This window comes from Lethenteron reissneri, chromosome 19 (assembly GCF_015708825.2).
Source record: "Lethenteron reissneri isolate LAM-NWPU_2019-01 chromosome 19, ASM1570882v1, whole genome shotgun sequence".
Classification (NCBI taxonomy): domain Eukaryota; kingdom Metazoa; phylum Chordata; class Hyperoartia; order Petromyzontiformes; family Petromyzontidae; genus Lethenteron; species Lethenteron reissneri.
Genome location: NC_083797.1, coordinates 14,022,456 through 14,037,065, shown reverse-complemented (window position 1 = coordinate 14,037,065; position 14,610 = coordinate 14,022,456).

The following is a 14,610-nucleotide window of genomic DNA, read 5'->3' as shown; positions in this document are numbered from 1 at the left end:
CAGCTTACAGGCTAATCTCTCACAATACAAAGGCCTCTGCCCCAGCCTCTGTGGTCGGACCATCTCGAGCTCCACCCACCTACCTTGATGCACCCATCTCAGGCCTATATAGAACCTTGTCTCAGCAGCTTTCTTTCTCTCACCTGAAGACGATTGCTTGTGTTGCGATCGAAACGTACGTGGCTTTACCGAAAGACCCATAGAATATACTTCATTACTACCTAATGCATTTCCCTCTTTGGGGATAATTTCACCTCGGACAACTGCACTGTGGCTCCTACGCCTGGCGGTCGTGTCGCGTCGTCTGTGTGCATTGGCTGTTGCTGTCCTCGTTAACGCAGCTGCCAACGTCACCATCTTCTTTGTGCTTGGAATACTTGTTAATTTTTCCTTGACAGTAAAATCATCAAACTAATCAACTTGTACATTATAAGTGATGATAAGTGATTTTTCCCATGAAAGTTTAAATATGGGATTGTCCGGTTACCTGCCTTTACTTGTACTGTGACACTTATCCTGAGGTGTGTGGCCATGTTGTACGCTGGATAACGGTGGAATAACTCTCACTGGCAATAAAACTGTTCTTGTGTACGTGCACGAGTCGACGTGTTCGTGACTTGGTTCCATTCCTGGACATCGCGCACAACACCAATGGAAAGTTACGTTTAAAAGGTAGCCGTGTCTCTAGTTCACATGTTCACCTATTCACTCGCTAGCTCGTGCACACCGAATCCCTGGAGTGTACCCACTCGCTCAGTCTCGTGCATGCACACGCACGCTTCCAAAACGAGACCGTTGCTTGAAACATTTACCAACTATTCAATGTGTCTCTAATCGAGTGAGCATTGTTTGGTGCTCATCTCTGAGTGAAAGCGAGCCAATGGTGGATTTTCCACATACGGGTTGTCGTGTATAGCCCTTGAAATGGGTTAAAACTTTTCTAATTGGTACCGCCCATGGTGGCAAGGCCTAACAAGTATATTCTTTAAACATCCGATTCTCTAGATTACAAATATGCATAATGATAGCAAGGTCACCATGGGAGTGTCTTGTGAGAAGTAATTTAACGAAGGTAAAGACAGAAAATATCACTTCAGAAACAAATGTGATATATAGCATCTACGGAACATGAAAACAAATATTCGTTGTGTGAGTATATGAAGGAGTGTGTACACCACGCGTTCTGCCCGTTGGTGGACACTGGTAACATATAAAAGCAGATACCGCTATTTCAGTGCACACAAACGACAGGAGGAACAAGAACAATGGGCTTGCGTAATGTTCGTTGATTATCATGTATATAACCCAACCGGTAATGGATATCCATTGTAATCCATATGCATCCATTAATCCCCCCCCCTCTTCGCACAAGGGCTCAAGTGACGTCATCACATCTACTCTCGAAGGAACGAAACAAGTATGGCTGCCGCCTGATTACTGGCGAAACGTCGTACTCAGATTGTAAATCTTGTGGATTTGCTCTCCAACACACCGGTGTGCTGTACTAGTCACGAATTGGCACGTTTTGTTTATGTTACAAACCTATCTCGGCCTCGCTGTGCGCTGCGTTGCACCGCTAGTCGAGTAGACAACCATGTGTTCAATAAACCCTCGGAGCCAGGATGACCGTCCAACTCCGATCGTCATTTATTGATTGTAACAGGTAAAACTGGTGAGAAAACACAGATACAGCATCTGTTATAATTCGGAAACACCCACACAATGAACACCACAGCATCAGAACATTGTCTCAGATAACAATAGATCCTGGAAGGACCAGGCCCCCACATTACCCCTGAACAACTAGACAAAGGCACAAGCTGGTGCGTTGCATACAGGCACAGTGTATTCATCCCACTGCACCCCAAATGTACAGCATTACACTTAACACTAAACTGTGGATGAGATACTTCGTCATCACTCTCAGGATCGCAACATAGGCACAAGTCTGACTCGACCTACTAAATCACAAGTAACATCCACAATAAGAAAAGTCACAGGCTTCGTTACTAACTAGGCCTCGTATTTACTACAACAACTTAACGGCACCATAAAGGCATTTACATTGCTATAGCGGTCATTCCAACATTACAACAGCATTTCCAATATTATAGGAATACTAGCGGAAGTACCCGGCTTTGCCCGGGTGAAAAATATCTTTCTTAAAAACCTTACATATATATATACACAGATACTAAGGTATTGTCAAAGCCCGGTGGGCTGTTTGTACATTTTTCCACCAACAAATATATAAGAGGCTTTCACAAGTCCAAAAAGTTGTAGAAAGTGTGGGGTAAATAGTTGATGTCAAAAGGTTTCCGAAAATTGTGGTCTCCCCCCCCCCCTCAAAAAATATCTTTACCCCTCGTAGGTATATATACTAACAACACCTTACATACAACATAGGAAGTGGTATCTATTGACTCTGTAGTAGTATCTACTGACTGTACCGTAGTATCTACTGAGCCAGTAGTAGCTACTGACTGTTTAGTAGTATTTAGTGACTGTAATAACTACTGACCATAGTAGTATTTACTGGGCCTACAGTAGTATCTACCGACTATATACTCGTAACGACTAACTGTATAGTATCTGCTGACTCTATAGTGTATCCACTGACTATAGTAGTAACTACACAATCTATAGCAGTATCTACTCACTCTATAATAGTATCTACTGACTCTAGTAGCTACTTACCGTAGCAATATGTACTGATTGTATAGTAGTATATACTGACTGTAGCAGTATTGACTGACTGTAGTGGTATATACTGACTGTTTTAGTATTTACTATAGCGGTATCTACCAACTCGATAGCAGTATCTACTATCGCTACAGCAGTGTATACCGACTGAGGTCGTACCTGCTATCACTACAGCAGTGCATACTGCTGTGTTGGTACCTGCTATGATTACAACAGTGCATACTGACTGTGGTGGTACCTGCTATGATTACAACAGTGCATACTGCTGTGGTGGTATCTGCTATGATGAGAGGAGTACATATTGTGGTGGTGGTACCTGGTATGATAACAGCAGTGCATATTGACTGTACTCATCATTCACCCTCACCATTCACCACTCACAACTCACCCTTACCACTCATCCTCACCACTCACCACTCCCACTCACTATTCACCATTCACCCTCACAACTCACCACTCACCAACCTCCCTCACCAATCTCCCTCACCACTCACCCTCACCCTCACCACTCACCCTCACCAATCACCACTCACCCTCACCACTCACTCTCACCACTAACCCTCACCACTAACCCTCACCACTCTCACTCACCACTCTCCCTCACCACTCACCACTCACTCTCACCATTCACCCTCACTAATCACCACTAACAACCGCCACTCACCCTCCCCACTCACCCTCACCACTCACCCTCACCAATCACCACTCACCCTCACCACTCACTACTCACCCTCACCACTCTCCCTCACCACTCTCCCTCACCACTCTCCCTCACCACTCTCCCTCACCAGTCACGCTCACCACTCACCACTCACGCTCACCACTCACCCTCACTACTCACCCTAACCACTCACCACTCACCCTCAACACTCACCCTCACCGCTCACTACTCACCCTCACCACTCACCCTGACCACTCACCACTCATCCTCACCAATCACACCCTCACCAATCACCACTCACCCTCACTGCTCACCCTCACTGCTCACCCTCACCACTCACCCTAACCACTCACGCTCACCCTCACCACTCACCCCTTACTAATCACCATTCACAACCGCCACTCACCCTCACCACTCACCCTCACCACTCACCCTCACTACTCACCACTCATCCTCACCAATCACACCCTCAACAATCACCACTCACCTTCACCACTCACGCTCAACACTCACCCTCACCACTCATGCTCACCACTAACCCTCACCACTCACCCCTCACTAATCACCACTCACCCTCAATACTCACCCTCACCACTCATGCTCACCACTAACCCTCACCACTCACCCCTCACTAATCACCACTAACAACCGCCACTCACCCTCCCCACTCACCCTCACCAATCACCACTCACCCTCACCACTCAACCTCACCCTCACCACTCACCCACACCACCACCACTCTCCCCCTCACCACTCTCCCCCTCACCACTCTCCCCCTCACCACTCTCCCCCTCACCACTCTCTCCCTCACCACTCTCTCCCTCACCACTCTCCCCCTCACCACTCTCCCCCTCACCACTCTCCCCCTCACCACTCTCTCCCTCACCACTCTCTCCCTCACCACTCTCCCCCTCACCACTCTCCCCCTCACCACTCTCCCCCTCACCACTCTCCCTCACCACTCACCACTCACTCTCACCATTCACCCTCACTAATCACCACTAACAACCGCCACTCACCCTCCCCACTCACCCTCACCACTCACCCTCACCAATCACCACTCACCCTCACCACTCACTACTCACCCTCACCACTCTCCCTCACCACTCTCCCTCACCACTCTCCCTCACCACTCTCCCTCACCAGTCACGCTCACCACTCACCACTCACGCTCACCACTCACCCTCACTACTCACCCTAACCACTCACCACTCACCCTCAACACTCACCCTCACCGCTCACTACTCACCCTCACCACTCACCCTGACCACTCACCACTCATCCTCACCAATCACACCCTCACCAATCACCACTCACCCTCACTGCTCACCCTCACTGCTCACCCTCACCACTCACCCTAACCACTCACGCTCACCCTCACCACTCACCCCTTACTAATCACCATTCACAACCGCCACTCACCCTCACCACTCACCACTCACCCTCACCACTCACCCTCACTACTCACCACTCATCCTCACCAATCACACCCTCAACAATCACCACTCACCTTCACCACTCACGCTCAACACTCACCCTCACCACTCATGCTCACCACTAACCCTCACCACTCACCCCTCACTAATCACCACTCAGCCTCAATACTCACCCTCACCACTCATGCTCACCACTAACCCTCACCACTCACCCCTCACTAATCACCACTAACAACCGCCACTCACCCTCCCCACTCACCCTCACCAATCACCACTCACCCTCACCACTCAACCTCACCCTCACCACTCACCCACACCACCACCACTCTCCCCCTCACCACTCTCCCCCTCACCACTCTCCCCCTCACCACTCTCCCCCTCACCACTCTCTCCCTCACCACTCTCTCCCTCACCACTCTCCCCCTCACCACTCTCCCCCTCACCACTCTCCCCCTCACCACTCTCTCCCTCACCACTCTCTCCCTCACCACTCTCCCCCTCACCACTCTCCCCGTCACCACTCTCCCCCTCACCACTCTCCCCCTCAATCACCACTCACCCTCACCACTCAACCTCACCCTCACCACTCACCCACACCACCACCACTCTCCCCCTCACCACTCTCCCCCTCACCACTCTCCCCCTCACCACTCTCCCCCTCACCACTCTCCCCCTCACCACTCTCCACCTCACCACTCTCCCCCTCACCACTCTCCCCCTCACCACTCTCCCCCTCACCACTCTCCCCCTCACCACTCTCCCCCTCACCACTCTCTCCCTCACCACTCTCTCCCTCACCACTCTCCCCCCTCACCACTCTCCCCCTCACCACTCTCCCCCCTCACCACTCTCTCCCTCACCACTCTCTCCCTCACCACTCTCCCCCTCACCACTCTCCCCCTCACCACTCTCCCCCTCACCACTCTCCCCCTCACCACTCTCCCCCTCACCACTCTCTCCCTCACCACTCTCTCCCTCACCACTCTCCCCCTCACCACTCTCCCCCTCACCACTCTCTCCCTCACCACTCTCTCCCTCACCACTCTCCCCCTCACCACTCTCCCCCTCACCACTCTCCCCCTCACCACTCTCCCCCTCACCACTCTCTCCCTCACCACATGTTAAGGGCGCTCCTAAAGGAATCTACAACCTTCGATGATTCCTTTGTGCGATTCAAAGAATCGATTCCTGGTGCATAGGAGGTTTCCATTTTGAATGACAGAGTTTTATTTTCATTGATATGTTATGTTTTAATGTTTTCAGGAGTTTTTAATAACATTTTTGCCCCGGTCAACGCCGGATATTTCCCGTTCGTAGCAGTTTATATCGACTTTAACCAACTTATAGTAAACGGGAATCGTCCGAATCTAAAAAAATCTACAACCTTTGATTCCTTTGCGGGATTCAGAGAATCGATTCTTGGCGCGTCGGGTTTATAATTTTAATTACACACTTGTATTTTCATTGGTATGTAATGTTTTAAAGTTTTCAGAAGATTATAAATGTATTTTTTTTCCGGGCAACGCCGGGTATATCGAGTTCATACCACAAAGTCGTCGCTTGACACGGGTGGGGTGTCGAGGCCTAGTACCGTGCAGAGCCTCCGGCCTTGCCTAGATTGCCCATCCAGCTGAGGCTGGGTACTGGGGCCAATACCCCCCCCCCCCCGCGCTACAATAATACTGTCTAATCGCTATAATTTTATTATCTACCGACCCTATAATAGTAATTGCACACATCGGGGTGGGGGGGGGAGTGAAGAGGACGTGAAACTTTGATGAATTTACCTCAGAATCGCGTGTTAATGCGTGCGCATATTTTTAATGGTAATTCAAAATGGCGTCCACCCCGCAGCGAATGCGTCTCTACCCGTTGCCAGGGGCAACCGCCGTGGTCCGCGCCGGCCGGCAAGAGTAAATAAATAAATAAAGCGTAAAATAAATAAATAAAGATAAATCGCACTAAATCGATAATCAGTCCGATTTAAAGTTTAGAGACGAAAAATCGGAAATGCCTAAGTTTACCGCGGGGCCGGGGGCGTGCCCACCTGCAAAATTTAATCTCGCCGAACCCCACGGTCCGAGAGCTAAATCCCCCGGTAGGGAGCGTACGCGGACGGACGGACGGACGGACAAAAAATGAATTATATAGGTTAGATAAACAACTTACAGATAATGCTTCTTAAGCTCCCACAATGGACAAGTGCAGCTGTGGTCTCACTGAGATGCGATGCGTGCCGCCATCTTGACTTATCTGTGTAATGGCTGACGCCCGCGTGGTACAGTGGAAATCTAACATCGTCACTTCCTGGTCACGTGACCAACATTAGCATCAAAAAACAGGAACTTCCTGTGACCGTACGCTCCATAACTGCCGTGAGGCAAGACACTCCCCGTCTGGTATCTAGGAGATACCACCATTTATTTCCTATCTCATAAACAAGTGTATAACAACTTCAACGGGTCGACTTATTTGTCCATATCTTTGCGAGAGAAAAGTAGTACTATCTCGACTATGGGCCTGATGAAAGTTCTTGCGACACCTTGCTTCGCAATCATAACCTCGACCTTTCGAACTTTTCCATCGGCACTTGGAATCGACTTGAGGATGCGGCCCATTGGTCACTCATTCCGTTTGGCTTGGTTGTCCTTCAGTAGGACCAGGTCGCCTTCTTGGATGTCTGGTCTATTAGACTGCCACTTGTCGCGCACTTGGAGTGTCGTAAGGTACTCGTTTTTCCAGCGACGCCAGAACGTGTTCGCAAAGCTCTGCACTTGTCTCCATTGACGTCTGTAGAGGTCTGCAGTGCTGGCCTCCTTGGTAGGTGCTGTGAGCACATCTATCTTCTGGGTAAGAAGTGTAGCAGGAGTCAAGATGAATGGTGACTCCGGGTCGGTTGAGACGGGGATCAGGGGTCTTGAGTTAATTATGGCTGAGACCTCGGCCATGAGAGTGGTCAAGACCTCGTGAGAGAGCCGTGTGGACCCGACATCACATAGCATGGGGTCGAGAATGCGTCGAGCAATCCCGATCATGCGTTCCCAGGCTCCACCCATGTGCGAAGAGTGGGGAGGATTGAAGATCCATGTGCAGCCTTGATCACTAAGGTATTTCCTGACAGAATAATCTTCGACATTCTCCGTATTGATCTTAAGCTCTTTACATGCTCCTATGAAATTGGTTCCACAATCAGAACGGAGTTGCTTGGCTGGCCCTCTGATGGCGAAGAATCTCCGGAGTGCATTTATAAAGCTCGAAGAGTCCATGGACTCGATGACTTCGATGTGCACTGCTCGTGTACTCATACAGGTGAACAGCACTGCCCAACGTTTGCTGTTCGCGAGCCCTCCTCTGGTGCGGCGGGAGATGACTGTCCACGGTCCGAACACGTCAATCCCTACAGAGGTGAAGGGAGGTTCCACACTGAGTCGATCGGCTGGGAGGTCTGCCATTTTCTGTTCTTCCTGTTTTCCACGTAGCTTGCGACACCGGATACACTTGTGGATTGTGCTGGCGATACACTTCTTTGCTCCAACGATCCACAGCCTTGCAGATCGGATTGCTCCTTCTGTGAAGTGCCGACCTTGGTGCTTGACCTTCTCGTGGTAGTGGCGTACGAGTAAGATTGCGATGTGGCTCTGGCTTGGGATTATGAAGGGGTTTCGTTCATTCTCATCTAATTTTGCATTCCCTAGCCGACCACCGATCCTGAGCAAGTCGTCTTTGTCCATCCCGGGGTTTAGCTTCCTGAGGGTGCTGATCCTAGGAAGGTCTTCTCCCTTGTTGATGGCCTTGATCTCACTTGCATAAGCTGCCTGTTGCACACAGCGGAAGATTGATTTCCTTGCTCTGGAAAGCTCGTCTTCAGTGCGTGGCACTGTGCAGTAATGCCATCCATTGCAGCTACCAGTGGTGCCTCTCATCGGGCGATGGAAGCAGTCTGCGATATGCGTTAAATGTGCCATCGCTCGCACGAGCGTCGTCCATTTTGAGAAATGTTCAAAATGGTGTGGACTCAGTGGACTTCTTGGTCGCACATTTGTTGCGAAAGTTGTCACTAGAGGACGAATCTCCTTGTCGGACTCGGGCTCTAAGAGTCCAAAGGTCTCCTTGGTAGTACATGGGCCAACGTCACGTCATAACAGGAACGCTGGACCCATCAGCCAGATGGTTTGATTCAGCAGAGATGCAGGGACGGACCTAGTTGCGAGATCTGCTGGATTCTGGTCAGTTGGAACGTAATTCCATTGCTCCGGCTGCGTCGATCTCCTGATGCGCTCCACCCGGTTGCTGATGTAGGTGTAGAACCTTCTGGTTTGGTTGTTTATGTAGCCTAGTACGACCTTACTGTCCGTGTAGAACTTGACCGCGTCCAGTTTGACGTCAAATTCGTCTAAGATCAGTTCCGCCGCCTCTGTAGCAAGAACGGCTCCACACAGCTCGAGCCTTGAGATGGTATGTTCCGGTTGTGGGGCCTTGCCGTGGAACTCCTTCCAGAATTCCCACTCGGACGATAGCTCCGAGTCGAGGAACGGAGAGGCCACGGTCACAGCGACCACCGCCACGACCACCAGCAGAGCGACGAGCAGCGGCTTCACCTTAGTCTTCTTCCCGTCAGTCAGGACTGGCTTGGAGAAACGTGGAGGAACAAACTCCAACGAAGACGGTGGATGGACAAGCGAAGTCATGGTGGTTTCTTCGTAAGTCTGCAAGGTACAGCCTTGACTTCTCTCGCCGAGTTTCTCTTTCAGCGTGAAGTGGTTGGGGCACGGTTTGAAGAGCGACGTGCGTCCATTCGTGAGCACACTCATTCTGAATGTGCTAATGTGGTCAGGTTTGTGTATTCCCTTCAGACAAACGTCACCTACGATGACCCATCCTAGGTCGAGTCTCTGGGCATAGGGAGCGTCGTGAGGTCCATTGCGTTGGTTACGAACCTTGTGGACTCTCAGCATGTCCCTGCCGAGCAGAAGTAAAATCTGTGCCGCGTGATCCAATGGCGGGATGAACTCTGCTATGAGTTTCAGGTGTGGGTGGTGACGTGCAACTTCGGGCGTGGGAATCTCACTCCTATCGTCCGGTATCTCGTTGCACTCTGTCACCGTAGGAAGGGCTAGCTTCATGGTGCTATCTATGGTTTCCACCATGAGACCGCTCGCTCTTCTTCCCGCTGTCTCCATCAGTCCTGAGCATGTTCTGAGCGTGTATGGAAAGGAATTCCCACCTACACTTAGCTGATCAAAGAACTCTGACCTTGCCAAAGACCTGTTGCTCTGGTCGTCCATTATGGCGTACATCCTTACTGACCTTTCAGGATGTCCTTTGGGATAGACTCGGATGAGGCATATCTTTGAGCAAGATCCTTCTCCACAGACTTCTGTGCATTTGGTTGTGATTGACGAAGTGAGTGCGGCGGTCTCGCCTTGCTCCCCGCCGTGCTCTGCTTCGGGATCGGAAGCCTTAGTGCTACTGGGTTTCGAGTAAAATGTGTGCAGAGCAGTTGCGTGTTTGTCGCTGCCACATTCCTCGCACTTGATATCTGCCTTGCAATTCCTTGCAAGGTGGTTTGTAGAAGCACAGCATTTGAAGCACACTCCAAATTCTTTCAGCATGTTCTTCCGCTCTTCTAATGGCTTCCTCCTGAACTCACGGCATTTCTGGAGGGAGTGAGGTTTATCATGCAATGGGCATTGCTTCTCTGGATCCTCTATCTTTTTCTTTGTGGTGGTTGCCTGGACGGAGTTTGCGAATGTCGCAGGAGAGACCTCAGTCTTGTGTACGGAAATTGGCACTCTCGCTGTTCCTCGTTTCGCCGTTGTCCTTTCCATTTTTGGGAGATCTGGACTGGAAATCCCCGTGGTGCCAAACATGAAACTCGGGTCATTTCTAGTCTTAGCCAGGTTGCGGATAAACTTTGAGAAAAAAGAGAATGGGGGGAATGCAACCTGATGCTCTGACTTGTATCTTGAACCCGCTGTTCTCCATTTTTCCTGCACGTCAAATGGCAATTTCTCTACGATGGGGTTCACGCCATGGTAGGTATTCAAGAAAATGAGACCTGGTTAGTAGGGATCAGCCTGGGCTGATTCAAGCTCCATCAAAAGATCTCCAAGCTCCCGTAACCTTTTATTGTCTCGACCAGAGATTTTTGGAAAGTTCTGCAACTTCTTGAAGAGAGCCTTCTCAATGGTTTCTGGGCTACCATAGCACTCCTCGAGCCTCTCCCACACCGCATGCAGGCTTGAGGCGGGGTCGTCAATGTTTGCTGACTGGATCCTCTTTGCGTACTCTGCGGATTCATTTCCTAACCATTTCACCAACAGGTCGAGTTCTTCACTTGCAGAGATGTCTGCATTTCGGATTGCATTGCTGAAGGTAGATCTCCAGGCTCGATAGTTCTCAGAGTGGTCATCAAACTTAACGAGTCCTGTGTTGATTAGTTCGCGGTGAGCCAGGTACCTAGCAAAGTTTCCTAGTCCTGCTGATCCAGGGTGTATCCATACTTGCGCTTGTGAGGCGGCATTATTGGCCGTATTGCCTAGCATGCCGTCATTTGCGATGGCGTTGGACTGTGAGCCCAGAGGGTTTCGATCACGTTGGTTGGATCCCCTTATGTGACTGTCTGGAATGTGGGTCTGACTTGGTGCATCCACGTCTGACCCCACGTGCGCGACGCTGAGTTGGCGACTAACTGCCAGAGCGGGATATGCATTTCCACCATTCCTGTAGACAGCATTCATGTTCATTCGGAGTGGAGATGGCAATGCCTGAACGTCCACCCTTTGTTCAGTATGGTTTGGTGGAGGAGCATTGATGCATTGTTCAGACCAGTCCAAAATATTTTTTCTGGTGAGTTGATCACGGTCCTTGACAGGTATCTGCGTGCCAAACTCGCTCCAATTCTCTTCCTTATCCAGGTTGGCTGCTGCATTGCAGCAGCTGCTTCCTTTTTGAGTTGTAGGATGCTTAACTTAGCATCCAGCTCAATTTTCTTCCGTGTGGCAGTAGCCACTAATATACTTTCTTGCTCTTCAAGCTCTGCTTTCTTCCGCGTGGCGGTAGCCACTAATATACTCTCTTGCTCTTCAAGCTCTGCTTTCTTCCGTGCGGCAGCAGTTGCTATGCTTGTTTCCTCCTGCTCTGCTTTCCTCCGTGCGGCAGCAGTTGCATTGGTTGCTTCTTCTTGTATACGAGCCCTTTCAATTAGCATGGCTTCCTCTTCAGCCATGTAGGCAATACGGGCGTTTGCTGCTTTTGCTGCGGCGCGTGCCTGAGCTGCTGCCATACCAGTAGATGATATATGTGAGTGTGCTGAGGCTTTAGAGCTTGTGGTGGACCTGGATGAGACAGAGTGCTGAGATCGTGTCTCTCTTAAGCCCTCCACACGGTCCATTGCATCTTGTATCACTGCCTGCACATTATCATCGAGCAGTTCAAGGAAGTGCTCTTGTCTGCGCACTCCCTCAATGCCCTCATCTGTTTTCACCTTCATCAGGAGGGAGATGTATCTATTTGCCAGGAGCTTGTAGCTTGAGCTGCTCACATTCACTCGCTGGATGGCCCGCTGAATTGATTCCACTGTGTCTGAGGCATTTGAAGCTTCAGATAAATCTGCTTCAACCCGGTTCCATGCCCGTTGTATCCTGGCATCCAGGTCCTGTTTCTCAGCCTCATAGCTTTCCAAGGCCCGTTGCGTCAACCTGACCTCCCTCTGGGGCCTTGAACTCCCTTGGTCCTCTTGAGGCAGGATGGGAGGTCCTGGATTGCTTAAATCATCTTCTTCAGCATCTCTCCCTGCTGAACTGTGGCTGTCCATGCTGCAATGCTTGCAACACGATTTTAATGTAGACTCGTTGCAGAGTTCCTTGCTTGCTGCAGGCTGACTGCTTGAGAGCTGGTTGCTTGCTGCAGGCTGACTGCTTGAGAGCTGGTTGCTTGCTGCAGGCTGACTGCTTGAGAGCTGGTTGCTTGCTGCAGGCTGACTGCTTGAGAGCTGGTTGCTTGCTGCAGGCTGACTGCTTGAGAGCTCTTTTCTTGCTGCAGGCTGACTGCTTGAGAGCTGGCTGCAGGGCTGGTTGGAAGCTTCAAGAAGACTATCTTTTTACTTGGCTGCAGAGAGCTGGCTGCAGCACTGGTTGGGAGCTTCAGGAAAAATATCCTTTTACTATCTCGGCCTCGCTGTGCGCTGCGTTGCACCGCTAGTCGAGTAGACAACCATGTGTTCAATAAACCCTCGGAGCCAGGATGACCGTCCAACTCCGATCGTCATTTATTGATTGTAACAGGTAAAACTGGTGAGAAAACACAGATACAGCATCTGTTATAATTCGGAAACACCTACACAATGAACACCACAGCATCAGAACATTGTCTCAGATAACAATAGATCCTGGAAGGACCAGGCCCCCACATTACCCCTGAACAACTAGACAAAGGCACAAGCTGGTGCGTTGCATACAGGCACAGTGTATTCATCCCACTGCACCCCAAATGTACAGCATTACACTTAACACTAAACTGTGGATGAGATACTTCGTTATCACTCTCAGGATCGCAACATAGGCACAAGTCTGACTCGACCTACTAAATCACAAGTAACATCCACAATAAGGAAAGTCACAGGCTTCGTTACTAACTAGGCCTCGTATTTACTACAACAACTTAACGGCACCATAAAGGCATTTACATTGCTATAACGGTCATTCCAACATTACAACAGCATTTCCAATATTATAGGAATATAAACAACTTACAGATAATGCTTCTTAAGCTCCCACAATGGACAAGTGCGGCTGTGGTCTCACTGAGATGCGATGCGTGCCGCCATCTTGACTTATCTGTGTAATGGCTGACGCCCGCGTGGTACAGTGGAAATCTAACATCGTCACTTCCTGGTCACGTGACAAACATTAGCATAAAAAAAACAGGAACTTCCTGTGACCGTACGCTCCATAACTGTCGTGAGGCAAGACAAAACCTTACTAACTGGCTGTGTCGGGTGGTGGTGGGTTTAACGACACATGTTTACGCGATCTAACCCAAAAAAACTATTTTATGGCCTGGTAGCATTGCCGCCCAAAGTGGGTACTGACCTGACCCACTTGGCTCCTGGGCTACTCTCGTATTTCAAACGGAGCAGTGCCCGCAAATTCACTGTCCACGTGGTCCCATGGTAGGAGCCGCTCGCTGTATTTTACGGAGTACAAATCTAGAATTAATTTACGGAGTACTGCTTGACTTGCAGGCCACTTGTGAGCGATTTCTAAAATTAAAAATAATTGTCCAAAGTATGACCCCATCCCATCAATACACACCAAGTCTCTGTAATCTGATCCCACATTGGAAATTCAGGACGGCAACAACTAATGCGGCATTGCGGTCCCTTTCTTTGGTAATTAAATACGCATTGTCTTTGAAACTGATTTGCCTGCACCAGAGCCAGCCTCCTCTATGGCTTTGTTATTAAGGAGGCTTTCTTTTTCATATATTGTCAAAGCACCTTTGTTTGCATCTTTTATCACATGCACGTGTGCTAATTGCAGACGTAATGCCTTGCCATATGTGTATATTTGGTGTGCAGCCGGTCTGCCCTGTGCCCTCTCCTCCCATGATCGTACCCAGGTGACAAGCCGGCTAAACAGACAACAACAATGAAGTAGTGACTGTACTTGTCACTGTGTGGTGCCGGGACTTGCGAAGTCACGGCCGGTGATGTCATTGCGAGCAGCCTGGGTTGCGGGCTGCAGTACCAACACTAGCGGTGGTTGGGTGAGTGCGAAGGCATCACGAACAGTGTGCGGTGCCGGCTCC